This window comes from Bubalus kerabau, chromosome 1, assembly GCF_029407905.1.
Source record: "Bubalus kerabau isolate K-KA32 ecotype Philippines breed swamp buffalo chromosome 1, PCC_UOA_SB_1v2, whole genome shotgun sequence".
Classification (NCBI taxonomy): Eukaryota; Metazoa; Chordata; class Mammalia; order Artiodactyla; family Bovidae; genus Bubalus; species Bubalus kerabau.
This window is the reverse complement of record NC_073624.1, coordinates 67,290,199-67,298,745: the sequence shown is the minus strand read 5'-3', so window position 1 is coordinate 67,298,745 and position 8,547 is coordinate 67,290,199.

Genomic DNA, 8,547 nt, shown 5'->3' with positions numbered 1-8,547 from the left:
TCAGAAGTGTCCTGTGAAGCAGCCCCCACAGAGCTGCCTGGGACTTGAGAGCTTTCATTTCCACCCCTGTAGAGAGAGGCAATGACGCAGCATGGAGACCCGAAATGAGGGAAGAGGGGGAGGGGCGCATTTAGTGGTCAGGCTTATACATGCAGCTTGCCCTTTTAGCTGCACTGATTCCTTCACTCTTTTCTGGGGTTCTGAAATACATTTTTGACCTCATATCTTAATTGGCATATCAACATAAATTTACTAGAAAATAAGGCATCTTCTAAGGGGCAGTTTGAATTTTTGCTTTATTCATTATACCTATTTATATTATTTAAGGTGATTCTGTTCAACTGTGGTTTTGCAAATAGATGGAATCATTTCCGGAAAAGTAATAATAACAAATCAATGTCTTATTTCAGAATTATAAAAGCATAAGCCTCTTTTAAAATAACTATAGTTGCACATCAAGAAATCTAAACAAATGTGTAGTTAAGAATGATTGCTATACCTTGGGGACTTCGCTTCTACAAGACAGATTAGCAAGATAGGCACCTCATTATGCATGAAAGTCATTTGTTTTTCCATGAATCCAGCACAGCACAAGTTCTGGGGTTGCAATTCATAAAGAAAACAAATGTGAAAACTGAGAGCTGTTATGACATTAATCTTCATGAATATGGAAACAAGTGAATTATTATCTCTCTCTTTACAAGGTGAAAAGAATTGTCGCAACAAATTTGAATCTTGTTGTTTGTTGGAAGGTGGGAGCTGAAGAGCCTTAGTTAATCTGGCCCTTCTTTTCGTAGGAGATTCACCCACCTTTAAATGGTCAGTCAGTGGCAAAACTCCCAAATCAGGGATCTTTTCATTGACCCAAAAGGGGCCAATTTTCTCCTAATTCCACTTTTTCTAAGCAGTCCAGAGGCCTCTTGGGACATCCCTGGTGGTCCAGGGGTGGAGATTTCGCCTTCCAGTTGCAGGGGGTTCAGGTTCAATCCCTGGTCAGGGAGCTAAGATTCCACATTCCTCATGGCCATAAAACCAAAACACAAAATAGAAGCAATATTGTAACAAATTCAATAAAGACTAAAAATGATCCACATCAAAAAAAAAAAAATCTTTAAAAAAAACAGTCCTCTTCAACATACTTAATATAGGATCTTAAATGACATATAAGTAATCAATTTTTGACTGCTTGTCTTGAGCTAACCCACTTTCTGATATTTATCTTCATTTTGCCTATATTTATGCTATACAAATTCCACTGTCAATAAACTCTGTAATGTCCAGAATTATGAATCTGAACCTTTCTGTTCAGGAGCTCAGCACCATTAGTAAGCACTTATGCTTACTTATACTTACAGCACCATCAGCACTTAGTAAGGAAAGATTCCAGGCAGCTCAGCTTTGGCTGTGCCCTCATACATTCACATTTGAGATTTAAAAATTCCACTGAAAATCCATTGATATTCCATTAAGTGTAAAAAATTGCTATTTCTGGGGAGCTGTTAAGGTCTTTTGGAGAAGCAAGATTCCTTTATAAAGAACTAAAAAATATATTTTTTAAAGTAAAGCAGTCAAACAAATGCTTTAGAGTCCTTCAAAATGCCTTAGAGTCCTCTCTCACTGGAACTCTTACTAATTTTCCGCATGTATTCTATTAATTTATGTCAGCTCTATTAACCTGTTAAAAGGATTTAGCAGAAGAAAGGCATTTAGAAACTAGACTAGAAATCAAAAGACTTCAAATTTAAGCATGATATTTGCTTGCCAGGGAATACAGTGAAAGGAGAATGGTATAATGATGAGAAAACAGCCTGCCTCCCAAGTCTTATTTGACCACCTACCACTTGTGTGCACTTGAACATATTTTAATCCCTGGGCCTCAGTTGCATCCTTGTTATTAAAAATAAGCATAATTCCTACATCAAGGGTGGATGTAAGAAACTGGATAACATATGTGAAGCCAACAGAAAGCCAGACTCATAATAGGGGCTCTGCTACTGCTAAGTCGCTTCACTTGTGTCCAACTCTGTGTGACCCCATAGACGGCAGCCCACCAGGCCCCCCCATCCCTGGGATTCTCTGGGCAAGAATACTGGAGTGGGTTGCCATTTCCTTCTCCAATACATGAAAGTGAAAAGTCAAAGTGAAGTCGCTCAGTTGTGTCCAACTCTTTGCGACCCCATGGACTGCAGCCTAACAAGCTCCTCCATCCATGGGATTTTCCAGGCAAGAGTACTGGAGTGGGGTGCCATTGCCTTCTCCAAATAGGGGCTCAGTGAATGCTAGGTTGTTATCTCTTCCACAGCATCCCTACTTTCACTCTCCCTAATCTCTCTGTTCCTAGTCCAGATAACCTATATTACAAGAGAACTGTAAGGACAGATTTTAGGATGATGCACAGAAAATATATAGAGCATCTATGTTGCAAAAATCATTTATTAGAGCATTTATGTTGCAAAAATCCTTCCACAGACAAAAGAATTGCTTAAAGAAAAATACATAACAAAAAGATCTTCTAAGACAAGACACAGGGAGGAGGCACAAGAAATAGAACTAGCTGGTAACTGCAAGGTAGGAAGAACTGGTTGAGGGGAGAAAGAGCCTTCTTCTGACTTAAGCAACTGAGTGACCAAAGATGCCTTGAACTGAGGTGGGCAAGGTAGAGGATAGGACAAGCAGAGGCTGTGACGAGGGATGATAATGGGTTTAACTTTGGATGGTAATGGATTGAGTTCTAGACCTGGCTATGGTCTGAATGTCTGTGTCCCACTCAAATTCCTATCTTGAAATTCTAATCCCCAGGTTGATGGCCATTAGGAGGTGGGTCCTTTGGGAGGTGATTAGGTAGTGAGGGCAGACCCTCTTAGATTAGTGCTCTTATAAAAGAGACTCCTGCAGAGCTGCCTAGGTCTTTCCACCATGCTCTGTGTGCTCAGCCGTGTCCGACTCTTTGCGATCCCATGGACCATAGCCCACCAGGTTCCCCTGTCCATGAAATTCTCCAGGCAAGAATACTAGAGTGGTTTACCATTTCCTTCTCCATCCACCATGTGAGGACACAGCAAAAAGACACCAAAAAGGAACCAGAAAGTGGGTTCTCACCAGAACCTGACATGCTGGCACCCTGACCTTGAACTTTCAGCCTCCAGAACTGTGAGCAATAAATTGCTGCTGCTTATAAGCCACTGAGCGCTGAAGAATTGATGCTTTTGAACTGTGGTGTTGTAGAAGACTCTTGAGAGTCCCTTGGACTGCAAGGAGATCCAACCAGTCTATTCTAAGGAGATCAGCCCTGGGATTTCTTTGGAAGGAATGATGCTAAAACTGAAACTCCAGTACTTTAGCCACCTCATGCGAAGAGTTGACTCATTGGAAAAGACTCTGATGCTGGGAGGGATTGGGGGCAGGAGGAGAAGGGGACGACAGAGGATGAAATGGCTGGATGGCATCACTGACTCAATGGACATGAGTCTCAGTGAACTCCGGGAGTTGGTGATGGACAGGGAGGCCTGGCATGCTGCGATTCATGGGGTCGCAAAGAGTCGGACACGACTGAGCGACTGATCTGATCTGATAAGCCACCCAGTCTATGGTATTTTGTTACAACTGCCCAAACAGACTAAGACAGACATGTTGGGTTTGAGCTTTATGATTCTCTAATCAGCCCCCTAAATAGTCTCTAAACAAATGTTTCAAGCATGTGCATGCCCTCAAAATAACCTAATTTACAAGAAACCCTTTTTAGACAAAGAATCATTTGATAAAGCAGCTCCTTGACATATCTGTTTTGTGAATTCCAGTCTCAGTATATCAGGTTTTCCTCCAAGAAAAGCAAACTTGCACATATGCTCATTATGGTCTTTAAGAATAGATTTTCTAATTCATTGCTCCAGGAATGATGACTGCCAATTCAGAAACCTGAGTCGTCTATCACAACTTCTATGTAATCCTGTTTATCATTTCAAAATTAAGTTGCTGTCTTTGTCCAGAAGGAAAGAACTTGGTTTTTAAGAAGCACTTTTGAAGTCACCTATGAGTTTCTCAGAAATTATCACATTTAACACCATGGCTTTTAACTTGGGTCATAGTTTTCAAGAAGTTTTCCTTCTGTCCAAAACCTCGTCCCTTCCTTTCACCTTATGCCACCCTCGTTCCCACCTATGTTCCACCACCATTGCCATCAAAAACCCTTGAAAAATCTAGGAGTTCTTACTTCAGAGGTACTACCACCATTTCAAACATACTAAAATGAGTCATGCAAATCACTTATAACTTGACTGGCTGAGTTGCAGAAGACTAGATGATATAATGTTATGTTCTAAACATATTTAAATTAAAGTGTTCATGGATGTTTTTGTTTTTGTTTTTGTTTTGAGCACAAGCCACTCATTGTCCATACATGGTCTGGCAAAAAAATCTTCTCTGCTCAAATATATATATATATATATATATATATATATATACACTTAAATTAAATGTTAATATCAATTTTACCAAATTGAGCTTTTTTAATTTTGGAAAAAAAGAGAGAAATTTCAAACATTGTTGTAGGCCGTTGAAAAGTTTGTTGTCCATTAAGCTCTTTTTTAATAGCTGATGGATAAAACAGTCCCACAACAAAGCCTTCTCAGAGAAGTCCAAGGCACTATCATTTTCTGAATATTTTTGCTGATCTTTTCCCCCTCACATATAAAGCATTTGTATTATTTTAAGTGTTTCTTATTATGGGCTCTTCTGTCCTCATGTAAAAGATGGCATGAAGTACCATGAGGATTGGGAATTGATTCCCTCATTTGTCCTGGAGGTGGGGGCCACCTCTTCCTGCCCCTGGAATCTCTAGTGTACTCAGGCATGATGTGGCGTGAGAGCACAGCTGGCCAGGTTTGGACACCTCCGTTCCGTTACAAGACCTCTCAGCAAACACCACAGGGCCTTCTACATGATCCAAGTGAGGCCTGAGGTAGAGCGAGCATGGTCTTCTATGAGATTTCACTCCAAGGACTCTGAATTTTCAAAGATACTCACAGAACAGGTGTTACCAAAAGCAAAACGTGATTATTTAAAAGACTTATCTCTTCAAAGTACCAAATATGCCATAGGTATCTGCCTTGGCAGAAATCAGTAGCAGAAACATACTGAAAACCAAGCTTCTCTGAGTTCATAGCTAATTTCCAGAAGCTACTTTGTCAGATTCCTCCCGAAGATGAAAAGCCAAGGATAGGAAGAACCAAGGATAAGAAGGACCTCTATTGCTCCTTCCCTGCCAAATGCAGTCACTCTGCTAACCCTGGTCACCCTTGGGAAAAAAGAGAACAGGAGGCAGGCAAGGGAGAGGTATAATGGAAGGGGCTGCAAGCTGTGCAAAGACTGCATTTGTCTCCTACACCTTACACTCAAACCTATATGCCTCTCTGTGAAGACAATCTGAGTTGAGACAGCAGGAGCCAGAGGCCTATTTAGCCAATAATTTGATAATATTTTTTAGACACCCCTTACCTCTAATTAGATAGCCACTTTCTTTTGACAATGAAAGAAAAAGTAGTTCTTACAATATTAACTTCTCAAATAGCAAGATTGTGTTGATTTACTGTGCTCATTTAAGCTGTGCATTTCGCTCCACGAGAGATGGTGTTGAGAGAATTGATTTTATAAAAAACTGTAGCACATGATAATTGCAACTTATTGATGGTATTAATTATCTCAATTTCTGTTTTGTCATTTGGTATACAGTTTAAAGGCTTGAGAACTTAAATGTAAAAGGGGGAAATGATTTTAAAATAAAGCTAGTTATTTATTTGACAAAAGATAAAATCAAAGGTTTTTTTTTTCTTATTTATGAACAGAAATTCTGTGTAGTGTTATCACTAATAGAGTATCGATTTCCCCCTTTTGATTTTTGCAATGTGCTTTGGATCTGCCTTTTATGTATTTTAAATATACGAGTTTTGCGTTACATTTGGGAAAACATGCAAATACAGAGAATATATTTTCCCAAATAGATCTAGATATTTCGGTTGTCAGAAATCAATTTCACACACATTAGTCTAGCATCAGACCAACTGTGACACGTAAAAGAAAAATAAGTTGAATTGAAGAATTCAGCAATAACTGCTCAATGAAAAAAGATTGATTGCAAACCAGGAATAATTTCAACCTGATTATAATTTTTTTAATTTTATTTCATTTTTAATTGGAGGATAATTATTTTATAATACTGTGTTGGTTTTCTGCCATACATCAACACGAATCAGCCATAAGTATACATATGTTTCCTCCGTCCTGAAACTTTCTCCCACCTGTTTCCCCTTCGCACCCTTCTGTCAACCTGATTTTAAATTAAAGGCAAGAAAATATATGTGGAAATGATCGCGAATACTTATACTTCCTGAAAAGCTTCCCCTCTTCTCTCCACACTCCCGCCAGCCTCAATCACATTATTTGCACCCTGAAAAATAACTTTGGTAGCAGAGCTGGCAGCCCCTTAAACCGACACTCATCTTCAGTCTTCTTACCAATCCCTTCTCTGAGGACAAAAATGTGAGATGCAAAAAAATAAAATGAAGAAGAAACTGTTACATATTTGAATGAGACTTTGTAACATACAAAAGTCAAACATGATCTCTTTGTATTAACTCAGTCCAGAGTCCCCAACTTCTAACTTAATTTTGGGAGTGGCGAAATCCTCAAGGGAAGTCAGTGATTTACCTCCACCTGTGAATCTGAAGAATGAATTTGGAAGCAGTTCCCTGGTGGTTCAGATGGTAAAGAATCCACTTGCAACGCAGGAGACCTGGGTTCCATTCCTGGGTTGGGAAGATCCCCTGGAGGGAGGGCATGGCAACCCACTCCAGCATTCTTGAGAATCCCCATGAACAGAGGAGCCTGGTGGGCTAGGAGTCCATGGGGTCCCAAAGAGGTGGACACAACTGAGCCACTAACATTTTCTTTTCTTTTTCAAAATCAGGAAAAGCAGCTTATTTAGAAAACAGAAAAGCCTCAGACTTGGAATCAGATGTCTTTGGCTTGGTATCTAATTAGCTGTGTTGCCTTGGGCATGTCACTAAGCCTTTCTGAGTATTTTCCTCCCCAGTGGTATGGATGATAGCCACATTCTCTTCTAGTTAACTGTCAGCCAAAAAGCACTGATTGAGCAACTGCCTTGATTCCAACTCAGTGCAGAATAAAGTAGAGGGCTATGAACATACTCTGTGTGTGTGTGTCTACCTCCCCTATCGGTCTTCAACTTAAAGGCGAATACGTGCCCAGTTCTTCTTTGTTTCTCCTAGCATTTCACAATGCTTGCAAAATAAAATCACCCAACAATTTCTTTGGTGAGTAAATGAACACGTGAAAGCTTTCATAATAGTTTTATAGTCTCCCTGGGAAAATACCAAAAATGCATTCTGTCTTTGGCAGGGACAGGGGGAGGGCAGTAAAGGTTACAACTAATAGAACCAAGAAATATGTTGAACAGAGGAATTTCGTTTATCCCACTCAGAAGCAATAAATTAAAATAGGATATTACAGTACTTTCCTGAATTTAAGACCATGAGCCTATTTTATAACTGGAAAAGCATCCAAATGAACAGGCAACATTGCTCACCTCTCCAGCCACACCTAAAATGACTGATGCTTTGAAAGAAAATTTCTTGCTAATAATCATGAACTCAGTTGATGCCTCAAAAGCTTTCCACCAAGATTGCTACCGTGGTGAATGAAGTTTCCTTACAAAATGGGAGATTTTAATCCCCAGTGAAGTCGTCATAGAATTGCAAACATCGGAATTTATTTCATGAGGATTGAAAATCATTTTTCTCTAAAATAACAAGCTTAACTTTTAAGGAGAAAGGATATTTAAATAGAAGGGAGGAAATCTTTTCCACACACAGTTTTTTAGTTTTCACAGTTAAATAACTGAAACTAAAGCTCCACTTGACTTAAAAGTCAGCAGGATTCTAAACCTAAACCACAGCCACTGCAACACACAATCGGTTTACTCCCCTGAGAGCTCTTTGGCAAGGAGATGGGGAGGCCTCTTATTTGTCAGTCAGGGTGAAAGACAGAAAACCAAGGTGTCAGTTAAAGAAACAGATCCATGCTTCTCTAATGCCTTCTAAAAGTCCCCTGTCAAAAATCTCCACACATTGTAGCCTTGCTCATTTCATCTCCTTAGACATCACATATCATTAATCATCTCAGTCTGTCAAGACAAAGAGCTGGAAAACATTTATATTCCAAAATCTCTCAAACATCAAATAGGTCTCAAACACAAAGTGCGCTCTGGTTATCAATTATGATTGGATACTTAAGGTGACAAGTCCTGTTGCAGGCTCTTAGCTTTCCCCTCCCACCATCAGGCTCAGAGAATTGCACATGAGAGGCACAAAGTATAACCACACTCAGAAGGCTGATAGACTTCTCCTTAAGGAATAAACAGTCTCATTCCTATGACGTGGAAAGGCAAGCAGCGCCCACTGTGACCAGACTTCCTCCTAACATTCCCCTCAGTGTATCACTGGTTCCAAGATGGTGTCCTGTGAGGAATGGAAA